We start from the raw sequence: 24916 nt of genomic DNA, 5'->3' as shown, positions 1-24916 counted from the left end.
AAGCCAATATCATATAATAACGCATATATGTGGAATCTAGAAAATGGTATAGATGATCTTATTTGCAAAGCAGAAATAGAAACATAGATGTAGAAAACAAATGTATGGATACCAAGGGGGAAAGAGGTGGGGAGGAGGAATTGGGAGACTGGGACTGACATATAACATTATTGATACTATGTATAAAATAGATGGAAACATACTGTATAGCACAGGGAACTCTACCTAATGCACTGCGGTAACCTAAATGGGAGGGAAGTCCAAAAGGAGGGAACATCTCTATGTGTATGGCTGATTCATTTTGTTGCACAGTGGAGGCTAACACAACATTGTAAAGCAACCAGACTCCAATAAAATTAATTTTAAATAAGGCACACTCTGTCTCTCTAGTTTTTTCTACTTTTAAAATTATATAAACCATGCATGTGTGCACCCTCAGTATAAATATTCAAATTATATACAACTGTATATAGTACAAAGCAAAAGTCCTTTTCATCACAGAAGCCATAAAGGGTTCAAAGCAGAGACTCTGGACCCAGACTGCCTGGGTTTAAATCCAGCTCCACTCCTTAACAGCTGTGTGTCCTTGGACAACTTACTTTTAACCTCTCTGTGATTCACTTTCCTCATCTGTGCCCAAAGATCGTTCAAGGATTAAATGTAACAATGCCTGAGAAATGCTTTAGCTCAGAGCCTGGCACATTATTATGTGTTGGTGATCCCTGTTGCTCCCACTTCCTTCCCCAGAGAAAAGCCCCTATTAATGGCTTGGTAGGAAGGCTTCTGGACCCTCTGCTATTGCATTTTCCTACATACGTACCCTACAAATACAAGTGCACTTTTCGCATAAAGATTGATCACACTGGACCTTGGTTCTGCAACTTGCTTATACAGTTGAACCAAACCATGGGGATATTTAATACTAGTCACACAGACATACCCCTCATTCTTTTTTTTTTTTTTTGGCTGTGTTGGGTCTTCGCTTCTGTGCGAGGGCCCTCTCCAGCTGCGGCGAGTGGGGGCCACCCCCCATCGCGGCGCGCGGGCCCCTCACCATCGCGGCCCTCTCGCTGCGGAGCACAGGCTCCAGACGCGCAGGCCTCAGCAGCCGTGGCTCACGGCCCAGTCGCTCCGCGGCATGCGGGATCCTCCCAGGACCAGGGCTCGAACCCGTGTCCCCCGCACCGGCAGGCAGACTCTCAACACTGCGCCCACGGGGGAGCACCCCGCGGGGAGCACCCCGCCCCCCCATTCTTTTTAACAGCAATATAAGTCCATCCTTTGGATGGATGAACCAGAGTTAGGAATCCTACTGGTAGGCATTTAGGTTGTTCCCATTTTTTCCCACTGGAAGTGAACTGGATATGCAAAGGCAGCCGAGCTCCTAGCCGAGCTCCGAGCATGTCAGACTTGGGAAGCAGAGCAGCTAGGAAGCAGAGCTAGCGGGGAGGATGGTCTCATCAGAGTCCCTGCCAGAGGACAGGGAAGGATGACGACAATCTGGGGCACACTCAAAATAAATAATTGTCCTTAACCCTCCCCAAATTGGGAAGCGCATCATTACTCACTGGCTTCCTGTCACAGCTGGTTGCTGTGCCTTCCCCTCCCCTCCCTGTGCCCTGAAACCACTCACATCGAGGCCACACCCAGACCTCCAGGTTCTCGAAAACAAGGGTTCCAGCTCCACGGAAATTTCTCCCTCCTGCACTGCCCCAAGTGTTCATCTGCCGGGGACATGAAAGATGGAACACAGAAGCTTTATGACTTGGTTAACACAGTACACACAGAAACCTTACTCAGAACCTTAATTATAAAAACAGATAAAAGGGAGGGCCCCTGGTTGACAGAGCTGAGTGATCAGAGCTGGGAATGTAGAGCCTCTGTCTTCTCCTGAGACCCCCGTGGTCCTCCAGAATGCAGCTGATAAAACCATTCATCTGGTCTGATCTGTTTTTCAGATTTGCGGCTGGAGCTCACGAAGGGGAAGTTAACCCACGAAATAAACAAAGCAGACCTTCCTGGATCAGGCGTTTAGGTGTGGAAAAGCTAAATATTATAACAACTAGGAAAAAATTATAAACACTGCTTTTATATATATTTTTTTAATATTTATTTATTTATTTATTTTTGGCTGCTTTGGGTCTTCGTTGCTGCGCACAGGCTTTCTCTAGTTGCAGCGAGCAGGGGCTACTCTTTTTTTTTTTTTTAATTTATTTATATTTATTTTTATTTATGGCTGTGTTGGGTCTTTGTTTCTGTGCGAGGGCTTTTCTCTAGTTGCAGCAAGTGGGGGCCACTCTTCATCGCGGTGCGCGGACCTCTCACTATCGTGGCCTGTCTTGTTGCGGAGCACAGGCTCCAGACGCACAGGCTCAGTAGTTGTGGCTCACGGGCCTAGTTGCTCCACGGCATGTGGGATCTTCCCAGACCAGGGCTCGAACCCGTGTCCCCTGCATTGGCAGGCAGATTCTCAACCACTGTGCCACCAGAGAAGCCCAGGGGCTACTCTTCATTGCAGTGTGCAGGTTTCTCACTGCGGTGGCTTCTCTTTTTTTTTTTTTAATAAACTTATTTATTTTATTTATTTACTTTTGGCTGTGTTGGGTCTCCGTTGCTGCGTGCGGGCTTTCTCTAGTTGCGTCAAGTGGGGGCTACTCTTCATTCCGGTGTGCGGGCTTCTCACTGCGGTGGCTTCTCTTATTGCAGAGCACGGGCTCTAGGCCCATGGGCTTCAGTAGTTGTGGCTCCCGGGCTCTAGAGCGCAGGCTCAGTAGTTGTGGCACACGGGCTTAGTTGCTCCGCGGCATGTGGGATCTTCCCGGACCAGGGCTCGAACCCGTGTCCCCTGCATTGGCAGGCGGATTCTTAACCACTGCGCCACCAGGGAAGTACTATGCTTTTATAATTTAAAAATTGATAGAAATCAGAAATTAATGTGAAATCTACATGAACTTCTAGGATTAAAGTAGAAATTTCAAAGAAATCTTGCCCCCGGAGTCAGTGCCTTCAGACTAATCCTCCATAACATACACCCAGCCCTGGCCCCTAATGACATGGAGTCACTCTCCCCTGTCACTGAGGTACTTTGGTGGAAAAGTCTGAGAAACACTGAGCTAAAGGAATGACTCTTTATGGCAAAATTCTAGGCAGCAGAATATGGGAGAGATTTTTCAATGGGGGAAAGTCATCCCAAGCCCCTGAAATCTCATGTATAATGTCTGCTCTACCTAATCCACAATTATAATAGCAGCAAACATTTATTGAGCACTTACTGCATGCCCAGCACTATGCTTAACACTTTACGAGGATGAGACAGCACTAGCATCATCTCCCACGATACAGATGACAAAACTGAGGCTCTGCAAGCATACATCACCCAAATCTCCCAGTTCATAAGTGGCACAAACAGGATCCAAAAACCCTTCCCAGAAGGATGACCAGCCATTCCAGTTTAACCAGGACTGTCCTGCTTTCAGCACTGAAAGTACCACGTCCTGGAAATCCCACATTCTCAGTCTAACTGGGAGAGTTGGTCACCCTAGTGGAGGGTTGGCTTGAGGCTGCTCAGAGGACAGAAATACTTAGTATGAATGGTTAAGTTCTTTGCTAAGGGGTGCCTTTAGCAAAGTCACATGGTTAACTGGGGCTTTTCCTGGGAAGTTATGAGAGGTGCTAACTGCTGCTTCTGGGCTGGGTGGGATAAAAATAAAGACTGCCAGGGTGGATGCAGGTGTTGGAGAATGGAGGGCCCGTCTGGGTGACCGAGGTGACCGATGCAGACGGCACGTTTCTGATGCATTGAGGGAGATGACCAACCATTCCCGTTCTGCCAGGGACTTTCCAGGTTTAAGTTCCGAAAGTCCCCATGACTCCCTTAGCCCCAGGCAAACAGACAATCGGTCACCCTACTTCCCCATTAGAAACTGTTGCTAAGTATTCCAGAAAATGCACACAACTTTAGCAAGTACGTGCGCCACATCTCTGTCTACTCACCCTGCTTTTTTTCTTTTAGATTTTTTAGTTTTCTTCCCCTCTCAAATTGGCAGGCAACATGATACTGTGTGCTGTTGTCTTGCTCTCAATGTGAAAGACTATAGAAAGAAAAAAATGTAAAGGTCACAGTGCTTTAAAATGAGTCTTAAAAAGAAATGAAAGAAAGAAAAGAAAATTGCCTGAATAGGTTCCTATTAGTGGGAAGTAAGAAAAGGCTCCAAATGGAAAACTGTTCTCAAGAGAAAGCATGTTGACCCTGTTATCGTGTTTTAAACTTGTGTTTAAAATGTTCCCTGAATGTTTCAAAAGTCTTTTTTGCATATTTATTTTCCTTCCTCTGCTAAGAGTCAGCATTAGGAGCACTTATTGACTAATGGGGAGACAGAAGGCCTGTCTTCCACCCCCCTCTGATGAGTGCTAAGTCCTCCCCAGGGCAGCAAGCCTTGCCTGGGACTGGAGAGGCCCCACCATGAAGAGCCCCCTCTCTGTCTGCATTTAATCTCAGCGTCTCCCTCCCTGTCTCTCTCCCACCCTTATTCTCTCTCTCTCTCTCTCCCTCCCTCCCTGCCAGCCTCCCTCCCCCTCCACCCCCTCCTTGTCTCTCCCTTTCCCTCTCCCTCTGAACAGCTCACACTGGCTTTCTCCCCGTTGCTTCTTCTCACCAAGCTCCCTTTGGCCTCTACACCTTTGTACTTTCTGTTCCCTCAGCTCAAACGCTCTTCCCCTTGCGCTTTGCCTGACTGGCTCCTTCTCATCCTTCAGGTCTCAGCTGTTGGGCATCCATCTAAGGGAGGCCTTCCTGACCTCTCTCCGAAGGACACCCCCAGCCCCTGCCAGCACTCTGCAGCTTCCCTCCAGCACTTACTCGACCCCTTGTAGCTATTTCATGTTGTGTGTTTAACTGAACATATTAGTTTCAGGGGTACAACCTAGTGATTCAATATTTTTATAGATTATACTTCATTTAAAGTTATTATAAAATATTGGCTCTATTCCCTGTGTTGTACAATATACCTGTAGTGTATTAATTTTATACATAGTAGCTTGCATTTCGTAGGTTTGAGTGGTGTGTCTCCATCCTGCCCTGTAGTCTGCGGTTTCATGTGCTTGGTGAAGGCAGACACTGTGTCATTGTTCATGCTTGTACCCCCAGGGCCTGTCCCATGACTGGCAGACATAGTAGGTACTGCACCAATATCTGCAACTGCATAACTGAGTGAATGACTCCTAGCCTCTTTCCAACCTGCTCTCTGGATGATGAGTACAGGTGGTTTATATAGGAGGTGATCTTGGAGGGGAGAAGGGAGTTGGGTAAGGGAAGGAAGACAATACAGGTGTGTGTCATCAAGAGGGCTACCAATGTGGGCAGGTGATTTACCTGCTCCCCTGCCAGGTGCAACACCACTGGCTGAGGGCTTGCTACAGGGCATCATCCCTGGCACCTTGGATCTGCCCCTTGCTGGGGTAAAAGAAAGCCCCTGGCAGAGAGTCAGGGTGCTGCTGTAGGACACAATCAGAATGGGCCACAGTGGTGAGTACCAAGGGCATAAGAATGGGGCACCTGCAGCATCTGCTACAACTGGCGACCCCAATCAGCAAGTCCGCTGGTCTCAGAGATCCTTGTCCTGCCGAAAATGTGTTTCTGCAATACTGGCCTGTGGACCACCCTTTCCATCTTAAAATGCCTCCCCCCTTGGTTTCCCAGTTCTGCTCCCACCACGCATCTGCTCGCCCTGACTGCTCATCCATCCCTGATGCTTGTCCTGCCGTTCTCACCAATGAAGGCAGCCCCACCACTGCCCCATCCTCTACCTGCCCTCCCCTGGGAAATGCAGCAAACTGTACAGCCAGGCAGGTCATTCCAATCCCGAGGTCCCCTCAACTAAGCTCCTGCCCCAACTTACAACCAGCTGGCAGAAATAACACAACAATAGTAACAGTAATGGGTAAGGGTTTGAGCAGCATAGTGTGGTGGTTAAGAGCACACTCTCAGAGTCAGCCAGCCGGGGCTCAAACGCTGCCTTCACTCCTCAGCAGCTCTGGACTTGGACAAGTTACCAACTCTCTCGAAAAGGCTGATAATGAAAGTCCCACCGAAAGGGCAGGTGAGAGCTTTGGACAAGTTAAACCCCAGTACATTAAAGTGTTCATCACAGAGCAGGGGTGAGTGCACTGCAGCTGGCAGACCAAATCCGCCCGCACACCGCCTGGTTCTGTAAATAAGGCTTTAGAACACCCTCGCCCCTCAGTTTACAGGTAGTGGCTGCATCCACGTTACAATGACAGACTTGAGTAGCCAGGACAGGGACTGTAGGGCCCCACAAAGCTACAGATATTTGCTATCTTGTCATTTACAGGAAAAGTTTGCCAATCCCTGGCATGTGGTTTCCGGTGCTTTAATGAATATTGGACATTAGAGTATTAGCATTAGTATTATTTGTATTCATATTTGTATTTGCCAGGCTCTGTGCTAAGCACTTCTCATGTTATCTTATTTTCAGTCCTCATAACTCTGAACACTGGGAACTCTCATTACCCCATTCTACAGAGGAGGGCAGTGGCCAGGAGTCCCTACAGACATGCCTCACACAGTCCTCCCCTCCCCTCCCCCTGCCCCTTTTTCAGAGCACCCCTTCTGTCACTGTCACTGTCAGCAGCCCCAATTCCTGACACCTCCTCCCACAAGTCCTAGACATTCAGCCTCCACACTGCTTGGCCACATCCATTCCTTTCTTGCCATTCCCACTGCCCTCCCTCTTCACTCCCACTCCCTTCACCAACATTTCCCAAAGTGGGCTCCCAAGAACACTGGTCCCCAGAAAAGGGGTTCCACAGTCTTTGGAAAATACCCATGTCATATGCCCTTCCCTAAGAGTCACAATGAACATTAAGACGGAAAAGTCTCTGAGAAGTCCTGCAACGAGATCTGTTTAATTCTTTGTAACCCACATTTAGCAAACACACATGTTACACAATCCTTTTTTTTCCGACTTAAAATCTGTTTCCACCACAGGACACAGGACACAGATTGGGAGCCACTGCCTGGGTCTCTCACAATGGCAGCCCCTCTGGAATTCCTGACCAGGCTCTCTTCCCTGTCATCTATCCCAGGAATCCACAAACTTCTTCTGTAAAGGCCAGTTAGTGAATATTTTAGGTTCTGTGGGTCAAGAGGCAAAGCTGAGGATATTACATTTGGGCTTATGTAACAGACAGAAAAACACATTTTCACATACTTTTATTGGCAGAATTCAAAACTTCATTGATGAGCACTGAAATTTGAATTTCATATGAATTCACATGTCATGAAATATCATTCTTGTTATGGTTTTTTTTTCATTCAACTCTTTAAAAATGTGAAAGCCAATCACACATAAATGGGCAGTAAGTGGAATTTGGGGAGCTGCCTGTAGCTTGCCCAGCCCTGATCATGACACTGATAAGTCACATCTCCTTAAGTCCAGTTCCTAGCGCTCCTGTGTTACGGGAACGTTCAGAGACTCCCTTTCCCTTCTGGAGTAAGTCCCAGCCTACACCCCCAGCATTCAAAGCCTCTTAGCCTCATCCCCACCAATCTGTTCAATTTGACATCCCACCTCTCCCTTCACACACCCTGTGTTTCATCCAGTTAATCTTGCTCACTGCTCCTCATACATATCCCATCCTTCCCGTTCCTGTGTCTTTGCTCACACGGCTCCCTCCTCCTACGATTCCTCCTCACAGTCTCTGCACATCCAAGCTCTGTCCTTCAAGGACTAACTCAAAGGCCACTTCCTCCAGGAAGCCTTCTCTGATCTTCCCAAGTGGAGCTGACATTTTCTTCCTCTCAACCTCCGGGCCTCTTTATCTCTGTATCACATAGGGCACTGGTCACCATCTATCTAAAACTGTGAGTACGTGTCTCCCTGACCCAGTAATCTGTGCATGACACAACACCTTGAAGCTGCAAAAATGGGCACCCACAAGTAATGTCAAAGTTGGGGGTTTCAGGGGGTGATTGTTCTGCCAAGAAATACTCTGCTAAGCCTCCTCCCCACTCCATCCCTTCCTCCAATTGCCCCATGAAGGCCCCTACACACTACAGGAGTGGCAAGGGCTGGTATCAAGACAGGGAAGATATTTCTTTAAACTCCAAAAAACTTGAAGGTTGAAGTGGAAAAGATGAAGCAGAAGTTGGCCTGAGTCTGGAAATTTCCTCCACTGGCGGTTCATCTCCCAACCTTTGGAAACATAATGAAGCCAACGTCATACTAATACACAGGATTTAAACAGTGAGTATGTCTGGATTCCAGAAGTATCCTAAAACGGTATCGTGCAGGTCAACACGACCCAGACTGAAGAATGTTCTCATTTACTAATCTTACCTCCCCATGTAAGATGAAGCGGTTGCGCTAATGTGAGTTGACCTGGACCTCAGAGGAAAGCTACCAGATGGACCTGCAACGGCCTTCAAGGACTCAACTCCATGACTCTTTGTGAAGCCCGTTCTGTTCTGATTGACAGGCAAGGAGGAGGGTCATATCGCAGCAGAAGATCTGAACCGGGCTCCCCTCCTCTGCCCAAGGCAGGAGAGCTGAGGCCCAGGGTGATATCAGCATCACCTCCACTGTTACACCACCTCCACTGCACACAGAAGCATGGGCCAGCCTGTGGACCACAGATGGAGCAATCAGTCTCGGAGGCTGAGCCATTTGCATCTTCTCTCTTTCATCCACACACCCAATAAGCAGACATCACTCCCCACCACCACCATCTTTTACAGGGAGACAGTGGCTGGTATTAAGAGGGCTTCACCTGGTTGACTCATGTGGTGGATGCAGGGAAAACTGAGATAAAGTTCTGCAATTTATTACAGTAGCCCACAAACCCTTCTGATCCAGCGCATCATCCCAGCCCACCTCGGTTGCCACCAGTGCAGCCTAACCCACTTCAAAGTCACTTTAAAACATCTTCATAGATGTCTTAAAAGAAAACAGCTCAGGTCAGCACCCGGGTCCCACCCCCTTCTGCTTTCATGAAGTCGTATCTTGATAGATGTGGCCCCTTCTGCGGACAGCACTGCTTGCTGTTTAATCCATGAAAAATGTGACATGAGAAAAGCCACACTGCTGTGTTCGAGGTAGGAAGGAGAGCTTTCCTGGAGAAACGTCCTGTTTCACCAACCTTGAACCCCAATGTACACTGAAGGGGGAGGCAGAGGCCGGAATAGCGGTGCATTAGATACAGTGGAATTTTCTTTCTCCCTCGCAGAAGAGCCTGGGCATACACAGTCCATGACCGACGTGGCGCAGGGGCTGGGCTCCTTCCCCCAAATTCCCGACCACCCTTGTCACATGGCCAAGATGGCTCATTACCAAGCCTTCGTCCCATCCAAAGGAGGCAGCAAAGGGAGAAGAGCATGACATCCCCCCCACCATGGAAACCATCCTACACACATCCCCCCAGCCAGACCTTAGTCACAAGGGAGGCAGATACTCATTTTCCAGGGCTGCCACAACAAAACACCACAGCCTGCAAGGCTTAAACTACAGAAATGTATCTTCTCACAGTTCTGGAGGCTAGAAGTCCAAGATCAAGGTGTCTGCAGGTTTGGTTTCTCTTCAGCTTGCAGGTGGCTGTCTTCTCCCTGTGTCCTCACATGGTCTTTCCTCTGTGTGCATCCCTGGGGCCTCTTTGTGTCCAAATTTCCTCCTCTTATAAGGACACCAGTCTGACTGAATTATGGCCCACTCAGCCTATTTTTACAGCCTGAATCACCTCTTTAAAGACCTTATCTCCAAATACAGTCACATTCAGAGGTACTGGGGGAAGGGTTTCAACATATGAATTTGGAGAGAAGAAACAATCAGCCCATAACAGCAGGTAATGTAGTCTTGATCCTGGGGAGCCATGTCCCTGCTAAAAAATCGGGGGGGTGGCTATTGATAGGAAGGGGAAGATGTACTGGGGGGCCAGTTAGCCATCTTTGCCCCAGGCATGTCCTCTCTCAGTTCATGGCATCCATGGCGCATAGCATCTGGCACCAAGGATGTACTCAAATATTTGAAAAACTAGAGAGAAAGGAAATGAAATTCATGACAGTACTGGAGACCTCATGCTCAGGGGCTGGGTTTGTCTCAGGGATGGTTTTCCATCGCTGGGCTGTGTTGAATGAAGAGCACACAGCTGGTCCATCTCTGGGTTCTGCAGAGGTGATGCTCAGAGAGTGACCCGAGAGTGGGCAGGAGAGCACCCAGGAGCTCCAAAAGGAGGTGGAACGCCCACAAGAGCGTGTCTTTTTGTCTCTTTCCTTCCCTGCTGTATCTCTAGCATGTAGAACAGTGCCCAGCCCATAGCAGGTGCTCAGTAAACTGAATGAATGCATAAAAGGAAATCCACAGGAGGGAACTGCACGCAGGTCCAGGACCACATTGACGGGAAACCATTACAAACAGCCCCGACCCTGTAATCCCATCATGTTGCTCTTTCTCACGTGCTCAGTCATCTCTATTCCATCATTCAGTGAACAACATATGGATACCGAGGGGGAAAGGGGGTGGGATGAATTGGAAGACTGGGATTGACATATATACACTACTATGTATAAAAGATAACTAATGAGAACCTACTGTACAGCACAGGGAACTCTGCTCAATGCCTCTGTGGTGACCTAAATGGGAAGCAAATCCAAAAAAGAGGGGATATATGTATAGGTATAGCTGATTCACTTTGCTATACAGTAGAAACTAACACAACATTTTAAAGCAACTATACTCCAATAAAAAATTTTTTAAATAATAATAAACTAAAATAAAATGACCACTGCTGGGAGCAGGACCCGCCTTCCTAATTAGAAAAGAGGGTAAGAAATAAGGGAAGGAAAAGGGTGATGCCAACCAGACCCAGTGTTCTGACTGAGACCCACCTTTTAAGTGGGTGTGCTCTGAAAATACCTGTAGGTTTTTTAAAGGTTGGCCCAACTTCCTGGGGGAGCAGTTTGCCTGGCGGTCAAGGAGCATGGATTCTCAGCACTAGCACTCTGTAAATGTCTGAACATTTAGGCACACTACCGAACAATGCTACACCTCAGTTTCCTCCCTGAACGGGGGGATCACAGCCCATACCACAGAGGGTGTCCAGGCCTTAAATGAAACCATACACAGAGGCACTTTTGCGTGGTACCTGGCACAGAGTAGGTCCTCTGAAAATGCTAGAAACACTTCCATCTGTCAGCTGCCTGTCCCTGGTTATTCCAAGCATCCTTATCGACCTCATAAGGAAAAAGAGGGCTGGAGGATAGATGGAAACTCTAGTTGTCGTTTAAAACTTTAACCCCCTGTGTTCTTTGCTTCTTCAGCGCCCTTGAAAATATAAAATGAATGTGGGCTAAAGTTACAAATGTAAGAATTGAGGGTAGAGGCCAAGGAACCCCTCCCAGCTCATATTACTAAGAACGGGAATGCAGTGCTATGGGATGTCCTTCCTTGACAAGAGACAGAGCACTGGGGCGGGGGGGGGGGGGTCTAGGGATGGACAAGGAGACCCCAAAAGACTCTGGATTAGATTTAAAGGGAAGGAATCAACACTAAGACCTCCTGCTTGGAGAGGTCCCCATGGAACCATGGCACCAAGGGTCAACCTCTTCCTGACCCCTGGGAGGGCCAGGTTTCTTTAAAGGATGGGATTTGGGCTTTTGTTTCTTAAACAGAATTCAGAAATGTGCACAATGATGAGAGTTTTTAAAAAACCATGTACTGAAGCTTGTTAAATCATTGGAAATAGTAGCTAAGCAAGAGTTACTGAATTAGATTACCCAATATGAAAGAAGCATACTTTCATCTAAAGTTCCTCTAAATAGATGTTATTTTCCCTTGCTGTAAAGGTAGGCTATTTTCTTTATTACTCTTTACTCAAGAAAAACAAGGAAGGGAGGAGGGAACACACACCACATCGGTCAGTTGCCTCGACATTGAAAAGCAATTCTTATCAGCATTAATATTGCAATAGCCATGGAGAAGAAATTGGGAGGTTTTCCTTGTATGAAAACAGAACTGAGAGATGAAAATGCAGTCGCAAGCGTAAAGAAAGTTATTATGAAATCTGCTCAAGCCTCGTGTTTCTCCAGTGATTCAAGATAATCACATTAGCGGCTTCAAACATTATGCAGTGACATCATTCAAACAGATATCTCCCAGAGGTTGGATATGAGGCCGGGGAATTACCATCTGTCATACGTCTATGACAAAGCTAACAGTCTGACCTGATTTGTTACTAGTTGGAGCTCATGTGGGTCTATCTGACTGTTGTCACCGTTCTTACTTAACGATCCTCTCTGACTACGAAGGACCCCATGGAACCCATAACATCTCACTGGAATAAGGAATGGGAAACTCCTTATAACCCAAGGTCAAGTGAGTGAGGTGTAGATCTTCTCACTGCCCAGGGTCTATCATTCAGTGAGCAAATGGAAAAACCTCTCCTTGTTTCAAAGATTGGTTTAAACCTCACTAGACTGGAGGTTAAATATTGCTATTCAGGAAACAAACCCAGGTTGGATACCCTATTCTGCTACTTTCTGGAGGTGGGACCCTGCTCATTTGCAACATCAAGATAATAATGATCTCTAACTCTTGGGGTGGCTGTGAGAATTAAGTAAAATAACATGTATAAAGTATTTAGCCCAATGTTTGGCACAGAGCAAGCATTTAGTAAATGTTAGCTAGGAGTGTTGCTATTAAGATTTGAAATAATTCAGGAGCACCCATCAGGGAAGGTTTGCAGGAATCTAATACTCCAACGACAGTATTGATGTCACTCTGGGTTCTTTCTTCTCTGCTGTCCATGTAGCAGATGTGCTTGGAGCCCATACCTGCTCAGGCCAACTTGGCAGTCACAGCAGCTTCAGGGGACAGTTCCCACCCACATTGATGGCTCCCTTCTCCAGCCCAGGAGCATGGTCATCCTGTGTTCTGGGCAGACTGGGAGTTGCAGAGTGACACTCCCTGGAGCGACCCTCAACCAGTGAGAAATGAGAACAGCTGGACCTCAGATGGGAAAGCTCTTAGGGGTGTTGTGGGCCATCCCCCGTGGTCCCCTGGCGGGACTGAGCACCACTTGCCCACAGAGGGAAGCTGCTCACTGGCTTTCATCATTTCCTCTCTTCCCCACTCCCTCATCATGGGATCACCCCAAATAAACCCTTGTATCCAAATCCTCATCTCAGAATCTGAGGAACCCAAACCAAGACAATCCAAATGAGGCTTCCTCCTCCTCGGCATCTCCCAGCTTCTATGCAACCCCATCAGTCAACAAAGCATATGGAGGGATCTTGGGTAGTGGCATTTGACAGACTGGGTTCAAATCCCAACTCTGCCACTTACTAGTGGTGCAAGCAAATTAATTCCCCTCTCTGGACCTCCATCTCCCCATCAGAAAAGCAATACCTACCTCATAGGGCTTTTAGGGAGGATTCTGGCACAGAGTAGGTTCAATCTTTATAGCTTTTTATTAGCTGGTTGGAGCTTCCTAAAGAGAAGTATCAATAGGTAGCCACGGTTTCCAAAGATGCCTGGAGAACTTGAGTGTTTGGCACAAAGGAATGAGTTCCAAAGAACAGCACTTCAAGGATTCGTTGGGGAGAAAATTTTAGATAGAGAATGAGGTGACTATCATCATGGGGAGAGAAGACTTCTCTAGGAACATAAAAGGCTGGTCTTATTGCCAGACCCTTAGCACTGGGGGCCAGAGAAGCTGGTCCCTTGGCCGAGGCCACACTTGCCCTTGGCAGCTTGTAATTGGAGCTGGAACGTTTCTTAGGTGTTGCCAAGTCGATCGGCGACTGATTTATTTTTCTAGAAAAATGAATGACGGCTGCAGAACAACTTTTAAGTCTTCAAGAGGTAAGGAAAAAAGCACTACCCAGTGGCTCTGTGCCCTCCTCGTTCACCCTAGGGGACTGTTAGTACATTCCCATCTCAAACCAGCACAAATCCAAGTTAAAACTTAGCACTTGGTTGGAACTTCTAGAAGGAGTTGTCCCTAAATAAATGTGAAGGAAACTTACAAATTAATAAAGGTATGGGCAACGTGAGCACTGACATTTTTCAAAACACCCTCCAACGCTTTCCTAATTAAGGGGATCTGGCTGCCGGCTTCTGCGTCTGGTAACCTGAGTCGGGGAATTCCTGAGGGAGGGAAGGAAGAACTATCAGTTCTAGGTTGGTTTTTTCCTTCTCTTGGAAAAACCGACAGCGCAATTGTGAATTCACTTGTGGACTCTCTGGATGAAGGTTCTGACTAGGATGACAAAGGAGACCATTTGGGAGCTATGATTCCAGGGGAGGGCTCTGTGCGCATGCATGGCCCACCTGAGCAAATATCTTGGCAGAAAAGTGAGTAGACAGAATCATTCAAGCAAACAGGAAATGAAGTTTCCAGGGAGCCCCTGGCAGCCCAAGGGAGATACCCTTGCCTCTTCTGATCCTGGTGAAATAGCCATTAGACAGACAGGGTCCCTGCCCCAAGGACATGAACATTCAGGGAGACAGACAAGCAGATAACCACACAAGTAATTTCCTACTGTGTACAGAAGAACCACAGTTCCAAAGCAAAAGGTGTTACCTAGTCTTGGGGGTTGGAAAGGTCAGATCAGCTGAGACCTGAAGGGTGAGTGCTCCAGGGAGGGAGAAGAAGGAAGAATGTTCCAGAAAAAGCAAAGAGCCTGCTTGGAAACACTGAATTCCATGCACCTTGGAGGGTCTGAAAGAAGGCTCTCATGACTGAAGCTGGAGAGGGAGGGCAGAGTTAAACAAGATAACTTCTGCAATGGGCCTGGCATATCATAGGCTCTCACTATTAATTGAAATCCTAACTGTGGTGGTGTCTTTACTAGCTCTGCTCATGGGATGCTATCTGGACATTCTCCACCTGCTGTTGAAACTATTCTCAGAATGTTGAGATGACTTCTGTGGTCGCTCATGAACGGTGCGCTGGAAAGAGGCCCACCCTACAGCGCCAGAAGTACCTTTTCTATGCCTCAGTGGCCTCCCTAGCTCTGCAGGTAACTGGGATGGCCCTTCTTGGTCAGGTTCAGCAACCATCATCTGTCTCCCAAGCCCAGAGCTGGACTCACAGGTGTGCAACCTGAGTGGTCACACATGGCCCCACATGCAGCGCTCCACTGTTGCTTTCTGGAAATTCTTCATTTTTAAACAAGAGGCTTCACATTTTTATTTTGCACTGGATGCTGCAAATCATGCAGCTGCCCCTGCCTCACCCCCAAGCAGGTGATCAAAGTCCATGCATCCCCGTCACCGACGGCCCCTTTTACAAGAACAGCGATGGTCAAAAGAACAAAGCTGTTTCCTTCTAGTGATACCTCTGGGGCTGTTATATAACCTGGCCCTCTGGGCAGCTACCCAGTTGGCCCACTCCTTAACCTATTTCTGGGGCCAAGAACTGCTGGGATCCCTGGACAGCAACTGTGCTCATGTTTACGGCTCTTCTTTTCACCATGTTGGGGAAATTGGCAGCATCAGAAGCCAGGAGTTCGTCACCGATAAAAGTAATAACACTGGACCTGCATAGACACGGGTTCAAATCCCAACTCTGCCTTTGAGTCACTAGGTGACCTGGGGTAAGACACTTAACCTCTTCTCAAGCCCCCATTTCCTCTAAATCTCTAAAGCTGAAAAGATAATAGAAGCCCAGGATTGTCACGGAGGTTAAATGAGACCGGGATGCTGAGTGTCGCGCACGTCATCAGCACTCTGTGTTCGCCACTAGCCTTTCCCAAGTTGCCATTTTCTCTCCCTGCTCTGTGTGCAGTCCTGGCATGGAGAGTGGTCAGGGCACACGCCTCCTCACCACAGAGGCCGAAGGGGGCTCTGGACGCTGCTCCCACTAGGTCTTCCTCTTGAGGTGCTGGTACTGCTGGGGGAGCAGGTCATAAACTCTACCAATCATACTCTTCTCTAAACTGGGCTGGAACAATAAAGATGAGAGACTTTGGGGCATGTTTTCGTTGATTTAATCATCCATTGATTCCAGATAAGACTGTTGGGCAATGTCAACTGTGGAGACCTTCTGGAGCTGTCAAGTTCTCCAGCCTTCCTTTTAGCCCTGGGAGCCCCCCTGTATCCTTCCAATAAGCCCCCTTCTTTCTTACATTATTCACAGTAGCTTCTGTTGTTTGCAACCAAAGATTCTAACTCAGACACCATTCTTGGGGGAGTGTGGGCAGACATCCAGATTTTTAACTCAGAGCATCAGGCCCAGCCCGGGGTAGCACAAAGCTGATCACTGGCGTAAAGGGGGATGCACTCACTTCCAGTACCTGTGCAGGTGGGAGACGTGTGTGTACCTGGCCCAAGGGAAGGCTCCTGGCAAGCCAGCCAGCCCAGCGCCTTTCCTCCCACAGGAAAATGCTTACACGTTCCATCTCAAGCTGCAGAACCCAGAAAACAGATAGAGCTGCCTGGCACTGACGTGCTCCCCAAGCACAGGGGCCCTCGAGTCTGCAGCACTGATCTCAGGAGGGGGCCTGTCCTCCAATTATCCCTTGTCCTCCAGCCTTCCCACAGCATGTCAGCAGCGCAAGGAGCTGGCCAGGCAGGGCCCACCCCGGGTCTGCCACCTCTACAGATGGAGTAGGCAGCTGCAGATGTGGGATGCGGAGGAGGCAATGGAGCAACGTCCACAACGGCCTCTGCCCCCAAAGGAGTGATCTGTCCTGTAGGACAGCGATTGCTCCATCCTTGCAGAGTCCTTTGAATAAGCAGATGCCCATGAGAGATCACTGACCAACCTTCAACATAAATTTATTTTCTAGATTGCTTTCCCACTGGAACAAAGACTCTGGAGTGGGGACAGAGAAGAAGGATCATCAAGAAACATCAAATGTCAGAATTGGAAAGTCCTTTAAAGATCATCCGTTCCAGCAACCTCATTTAACAGATGAGAAAACTGAGGTCCAGAGGAGAAACTGTTTACTCGAGATCCCTGTTATAGGTTGGATTTTGCTCCCCCCGCAACACACACACACAAATTCATGTGTTGAGGTCCTAACCTTTCCAGTACTTCAGAATGTGATTTATTTGATTGTAGCTATAATTAGTTTAGATGGGGTCATACTGGAATAGGGTGGGCCCTAATCCAATATGACTGGTGTCCTTATAAAAAGGGAACTTGGAGACAGACACGCACACAGGGAGAACAGCATGTGAAGATGAAGGCAGAGAGCAGGGTGATGCATTTTCAAGCTAAGGAACACCAAAGATTGCCAGCAAACCACCAGAAGCTAGGAGAGAGGCATGGGACAGATTCTTCCTCACAGTTCTAAGAAGAAATTAATCCTGCCATCACCTTGATCTTGGGCCTCCAGCCTCCATAACTGTGAGATAATATATTTCTGTTGGTTAAGCCATCCAGTTTGTCTGGCAGTCCTAGGAAACTAATAAAGTCCCCAGGCAACTCTTTGTGTGTCCCAAACTCACTGTTATTATTGTTACTTATTATCATCTTTATATGATTTATATCCTATCTCATTCCATCAAGGATTTCAAACATCATTTATAGAATAGATGAAAAATACACATATATAAATAAGAAAAAGCACCAGGAAAAATAAAAAATGAAACAAGTCAGGGATAGAGGGTAAGGTGGGGCCTTCAAGATGGCAGAGGAGTAAGACGTGGAGATCACCTTCCTCCCCACAAATACATCAAAAATACATCTACACGTGGAACAACTCCTACAGAACACCTACTGAATGCTGGCAGAAGACCTCAGACTTCCCAAAAGGCAAGAAACTCACCACGTACCTGGGTAGGGCAAAAGAAAAAAGAAAAAACAGAGACAAAAGAATAGGGACGGGACCTGCACCTCGGGGAGGGAGCTGTGAAGGAGGAAAAGTTCCCACACACTAGGAAGCCCCTTCACTGGCAGAGACGGGGGGTGGTAGGGGGAAGCTTCAGAGCCACGGAGGAGAGCACAGCAACAGGGGTGCAGAGGGCAAAGCGGAGAGATTCCTGCACAGAGGATCGGTGCCAACCAGCACTCACCACCCCGAGAGGCTTGTCTGCTCACCCGCCGGGGTGGGCGGGGGCTGGGAGCTGAGGCTCGGGTTTCAGAGGTCAGATCCCAGGGAGAGGACAGGGGTTGGCTGCATGAACACAGCCTGAAGGGGGCTAGTGCGCCACAGCTAGCCGGGAGGGAGTCTGGGAAAAAGTCTGGAACTGCCTAAGAGGCAACAGACCATTGTTTCACGGTGCACGAGGAGAGGGGATTCAGAGCACCACCTAAATGAGCTCCAGAGACGGGCCCGAGCCGCGCCTATCAGGTCAGACACCAGAGAAGGGCATGAAACGCTAACGCTGCTGCTGCTGCAGCCACCAAGAAGGCTGTGTGCAAGCGCAGGTCACTCTCCACACCGTCCCTCCCAGGAGCCTGTGCAGCCCGCCACTGCCAGGGTCCTGTGATCCAGGGACAACTTCCCCGGGAGAACACATGGCGCGCCTCAGGCTGTTGCAACGTCAACCTGGCCTCTGTTGCCGCAGGCTTGCCCCGCATTCCATACCCTTCCCTCCCCCAGCCTGAGTGAGCCAGAGCCCCCTAATCAGCTGCTGCTTTAACCCTATCCTGTCTGGATGGGAACAGAAGCCTGAGGGCAACCTACACACAGAGGCGGGGCCAAAACCAAAGCTGAACCCCAGGAGCTGTGCAAACAAAGAAGAGAAAGGGAAATATCTCTGTGCAGCCTCAGGAGCAGCGTATTAAATCCCCACAATCAACTTGAGGTACCCTGCATCTGTGGAATACCTTAATAAACAACGAATGTTCCCAAAATTGAGGCAGTGGACTTTGGGAGTAACTGTAGACTTGGGGTTAGCTGTCTGCGACTGACTTGTTTCTGATTTTTATGTTTATCTTACTATAGCTTATAGCATTTGTTATCATTGGTGGATTTGTTTATTGCTTTGGTTGCTCTCTTTTTTTTAATTATTATTATTTTTTAAAATTTTTTTTATATTAATAACTTTCTAAAATTTTTTTCTTTATTATTATTTTTTTTTATTAATTTATTTATTTTATTTATGGCTGTGTTGGGTCTTCGTTTCTGTGCGAGGGCTTTCTCTAGTTGCGGCAAGCGGGGGCCACTCTTCATCGCGGTGCACGGGCCTCTCACTTTCGTGGCCTCTCCCGCTACGGAGCACAGGCTCAAGACATGCAGGCTCAGTAATTGTGGCTCACGGGCCTAGCTGCTCTGCGGCATGTGGGATCTTCCCAGACCAGGGCTCGAACCCATGTCCCCTGCATTAGCAGGCAGATTCTCAACCACTGCACCACCAGGGAAGCCCATATTATTATTTTTTTCTTTCTTTTTTTCTCCCTTTTCATCTGAGCCATGTGGCTGACAGGGTCTTGGTGCTCTGGCCTGGTGTCGGGTCTGAGCCTCTGAGGTGGGAGAGCCAGGTTCAGGACACTGGACCACCAGAGACCTCCTGGCCCCACGTAGTATCAGCTGGCAAGAGCTCTCCCAGGGATCTCCATCTCAACGCTAAGACCCAGCTCCACTCAACGGCCAGCAAGCTCCAGTGCTGGATGCCCCCTGTCAAAAGCTAGCAAGACAGGAACTCAACCCCATCCATTAGCAGAGAGGCTGCATAAAATCATACTAAGTTCACAGACACCCCAACACACCACCGGATGTGGCCCTGCCCACTAGAAAGACAAGATCCAGCTCCATCCACCAGAACACAGGCACCAGTCCCCTCCACCAGGAAGCCTACACAACTCACTGAACCAACCTTACCCACTGGGGGCAGACACCAAAAACAACAGGAACTACGAACCTGAAGCCAGCGAAAAGGAGACGTCAAACACAGTAATTAACGGAAATGGGAAGACACAGTAATATGCAGCAAATGAAGTAGCAAGGTAAAAACCCACCAGACCAAACAAATGAAGAGGAAATAGGCAGTCTACCTGAAAAAGAATTCAGAGTAATGATAGTAAAAATGATCCAAAATTTTGGAAATAGAATGGAGAAAATACAAGAAACGTTTAACAAGGACCTAGAAGAACTAAAGGGCAAACAAACAATGATGAACAACACAATAAATGAAATTAAAAATTTTCTACGACTTCCCTGGTGGCGCAGTGGTTAAGAATCCACCTGCCAATGCAGGGGACACAGGTTTGAGCCCTGCTCCAGGAAGATCCCACATGCTGCGGAACAACTAAGCCTGTGCGCCACAACTACTGAGCCTGCGCTCTAGAGCCCGTGAGCCACAACTACTGAGCCCACATGTCACAACTACTGAAGCCCGCGCACCTAGAGCCCGTGCTCTGCAACAAGAGAAGCCACTGCAATGAGAAACCACACCACAACAAAGAGTAGCCCCCGCTCATCGCAACTAGAGAAAGCCTGTGTGCAGCAATGAAGAACCAATGCAACAAAAAAGAACAAAAAACAAACAAAAAAAGTTCTCTAGAAGGAATCAATAGCAGAATAACTGAGGCAGAAGAACAGATAAGTGACCTACAAGATAAAATAGTGGAAATAACTACCGCAGAGCAGAATAAAGAAAAAAGAATGAAAAGAACAGCGGACAGTCTCAGAGACCTCTGGGACAACATTAAATGCACCACCATTCGAATTATAGGGGTCCCAGAAGAAGAAGAGAACAAGAAGGGGACTGAGAAAATATTTGAAGAGATTATAGTTGAAAACTTCCCTAACATGGGAAAGGAAATAGCCACCCAAATCCAGGAAGCGCAGAGAGTCCCAGACAGGATAAACCCAAGGAGAAACATGCTGAGATGCATAGTAATCAAATTGACAAAAATTAAAGATAAAGAAAAATTATTAAAACCAACAAGGGAAAAACGACAAATAATGTACAAGGGAACTCCCATAAGGTTAACAGCTGATTTCTCAGCAGAAACTCTACAAGCCAGAAGGGAGTGGCACTATATATTTAAAGTGATGAAAGGGAAGAACCTACAACCAAGATTACTCTACCCAGCAAGGATCTCATTCAGATTCAATGGAGAAATCAAAAGCTTTACAGACAAGGAAAAGCTAAGAGAATTCAGCACCACCAAACCAGCTCTACAACAAATGCTAAAGGAACTTCTCTAGGCAGGAAACACAAGAGAAGGAAAAGACCTACAATAACAAACCCAAAACAATTAAGAAAATGGTAATAGGCACATACATATCGATAACTACCTTAAATGTAAACGAATTAAACGCTCCAACCAAAAGACAAAGACTGGCTGAATGGATACAAAAACAAGACCCATATATATGCTGTCTACAAGAGAGCCACTTCAGACTTAGGGACACATACAGACTGAAAGTGAGGGGATGGAAAAAGATATTCCATGCAAATGGAAATCAAAAGAAAGCTGGAGTAGCAATTCTCATATCAGACAAAATAGACTTTAAAATAAAGACTATGACAAGAGACAAAGAAGGACACTACATAATGATCAAGGGGCCTTCCCTGGTGGCGCAGTGGTTGAGAGTCTGCCTGCTAATGCAGGGGACACGGGTTCGAGCCCTGGTCTGGGAAGATCCCACATGCCACGGAGCAACTAGGCCCGTGAGCCACAACTACTGAGCCTGCGCATCTGGAGCCTGTGCTCTGCAACAAGAGAGGCCGTGATAGTGAGAGGCCCACGCACCGCGATGAAGAGTGGCCCCCACTTGACACAACTAGAGAAAGCCCTCGCACAGAAACGAAGACCCAACACAGCCAAAAATAAATTAATTAATAAATTAATCAAAAATCTTAAAACAAATAAATAAATCAGCATAATGACCAAGGGACTTTAACACCCCACTTTAACCAATGGACAGATCATCCAAAATGAAAATAAATAAGGAAACACAATCTTTAAATGACACATTAAACGAGATGGACTTAATTCATATTTATAGGACATTCCATCCAAAAACAACAGAATACACTTTCTTTTCAAGTGCTCATGGAACATTCTCCAGGATAGATCATATCTTGGGTCACAAATCAAGCCTTGGTAAATTTAAGAAAATTGAAGTCATACCAAGTATCTTTTCTGAGCACAACACTATGAGACTAGATATCAAGTATAAGAAAAAAAACTGTAAAAAATACAAACACATGGAGGCTAAACAATACATTACTAAATAACCAAGAGATCACTGAAGAAATCAAAGAGGAAATCAAAAACTACCTAGAAACAAATGACAATGAAAACACGATGACGCAAATCCTATGGGATGCAGCAAAAGTAGTTCTAAGAGGGAAGTTTATAGCAATACAATCCTACCTCAGGAGACAAGAAACATCTCAAATAAACAACCAAGCCTCACACCTAAAGCAATTAGAGAAAGAAGAACAAAAAAACCCAAAGTTAGCAGAAGGAAAGAAATCATAAGATCAGATCAGAAATAAATGAAAAACACATGAAGGAAACAATAGCAAAGATCAATAAAACTAAAAGCTGGTTCTCTGAGAAGATAAACAAAATTGATAAACCATTAGTCAGCCTCATCAAGAAAAAAAAGAAGAAGACTCAAATCAACAGAATTAGAAATGAAAAAGGAGAAGTAACAACTGACGCTGCAGAAATACAAACGATCATGAGAGATTACTACAAGCAACTCTATGCCAATAAAATGGACAACCTGGAAGAAAAGGACAAATTCTTAGAAAAGCACAATCGTCCGAGACTGAACCAGGAAGAAATAGAAAATATAATCAGACCAATCACAAGCACTGAAAATGAAACTGTAATTAAAAATCTTCCAACAAACAAAAGCCCAGGACCAGATGGCTTCACAGGTGAATTCTAGCAAACATTTAGAGAAGAGCTAACGCTTATCCTTCTCAAACTCTTCCAAAATATAGAAGAGGAAGGAACACTCCCAAACTCATTCTACGATGCCACCATCACATTGATACCAAAACCAGACAAAGATGTCACAAAGAAAAAAACCTACAGGCCAATATCACGGATAAACATAGGTGCAAAAATTCTCAACAAAATACTAGCAAACAGAATCCAACAGCACATTAAAAGGATCATACAGCATGATCAAGTGGAGTGTATCCCAGGAATGCAAGGATTCTTCAATATATGGAAATCAATCAATGTGATACACCATATTAACAAATTGAAGGAGAAAAACCATATGATCATCTCAATAGATGCAGAAAAAGCTTCTGACAAAATTCAACACCGATTTATGATTAAAAACTCTCCAGAAAGTTGGCATAGAGGGAACTTACCTAAACATAATAAAGGCCATATATCACAAACCCACAGCCAACATCATTCTCAATGGTGAAAAACTGAAACCTTTTCCTCTAAGATCAAGAACAAGACAAGGTTGCCCACTCTCACCACTATTATTCAACATATTTTTGGAAGTTTTAGCCTCAGCAATCAGAGAAGAAAAAGAAATAAAAGGAATCCGAATCGGAAAAGAAGAAGTAAAACTGTCACTGTTTGCAGATGACATGATACTATACGTAGAGAATCCTAAAGATGCTACCAGAAGACTACTAAAACTAATCAATGAATTTGGTAAAGTAGCAGGATAGAAAATTAATGCACACAAATCTCTTGCATTCCTATACACTAGTGATGAAAAATCAGAAAGAGAAATTAAGGAAACACTGCCATTTACCATTTACCATTTACCATTTACCATTGCAGCAAAAGGAATAAAATACCTATGAATAAACCTACCTAAGGAGACAAAAGACCTGTATGCAGAAAACTATAAGACACTGATGAAAGAAACTAAAGATGATACAAACAGATGGAGAGATATACCATGTGCTTGGATTGGAAGAATCAACATTGTGAAAATGACTATACTACCCAAAGCAATCTACAGATTCAATGCAATCCCTATCAAACTATCAATGGCATTGTTCACAGAACTAGAACAAAAAATTTCACAATTTGTATGGAAACACAAAAGACCCTGAATAGCAAAAGCAATCTTGAGAAAGAAAAATGGAGCTGGAGGAATCAGGCTCCCTGACTTCAGACTATACTACAAAGCTACAGTAATCAAGACAGTACGGTACTGGCACAAAAACAGAAATATAGATCAATGGAACAGGATAGAAAGCCCAGAGATAAACCCACACATATATGGTCACCTTTTCTTTGATAAAGGAGGCAAGAATAAACAATGGAGAAAAGACAGCCTCTTCAATAAGTGGTGCTGAGAAAACTGGACAGCTACACGTAAAAGAATGAAATTAGAACACTCCTTAACACCATACACAAAAATAAACTCAAAATGGATTAAAGACATAAATGGAAGGCCAGACACTATCAAACTCTTAGAGGAAAACATAGGCAGAACACTCTATGACATAAATCACAGCAAGATCCTTTTTGACCCACCTCCTAGAGAAATGGAAATAAAAACAAAAATAAACAAATGGGGCCTAATGAAACTTAAAAGCTTTTGCACAGCAAAGGAAACCATAAATAAGATGAAAAGACAACCCTCAGAATGGGAGGAAATATTTGCAAATGAAGCAACTGACAAAGGATTAATCTCTAAAATATACAAGCAGCTCATGCAGCTGATTATCAAAAAAACAAATAACCCAATCCAAAAATGGGAAGAAGACCTAAATAGACATTTCTCCAAAGAAGATATACAGATTGCCAACAAACACATGAAAGGATGCTCAACATCACTAATCATTAGAGAAATGCAAATCAAAACTACAATGAGGTATCACCTCACACCAGTCAGAATGGCCATCATCAAAAAATCTACAAACAATAAATGCTGAAGAGGGTGTGGAGAAAAGGGAACCCTCTTGCACTGTTGGTGGGAAGGTACATTGATACAGCCACTGTGGAGAACAGTATGGAGGTTCCTTAAAAAACTAAAAATAGAACTACCATATGACCCAGCAAT

Source organism: Balaenoptera musculus, chromosome 15 (genome assembly GCF_009873245.2).
Source record: "Balaenoptera musculus isolate JJ_BM4_2016_0621 chromosome 15, mBalMus1.pri.v3, whole genome shotgun sequence".
Taxonomy (NCBI): domain Eukaryota; kingdom Metazoa; phylum Chordata; class Mammalia; order Artiodactyla; family Balaenopteridae; genus Balaenoptera; species Balaenoptera musculus.
Note: the sequence above shows the minus strand (reverse complement) of the source record.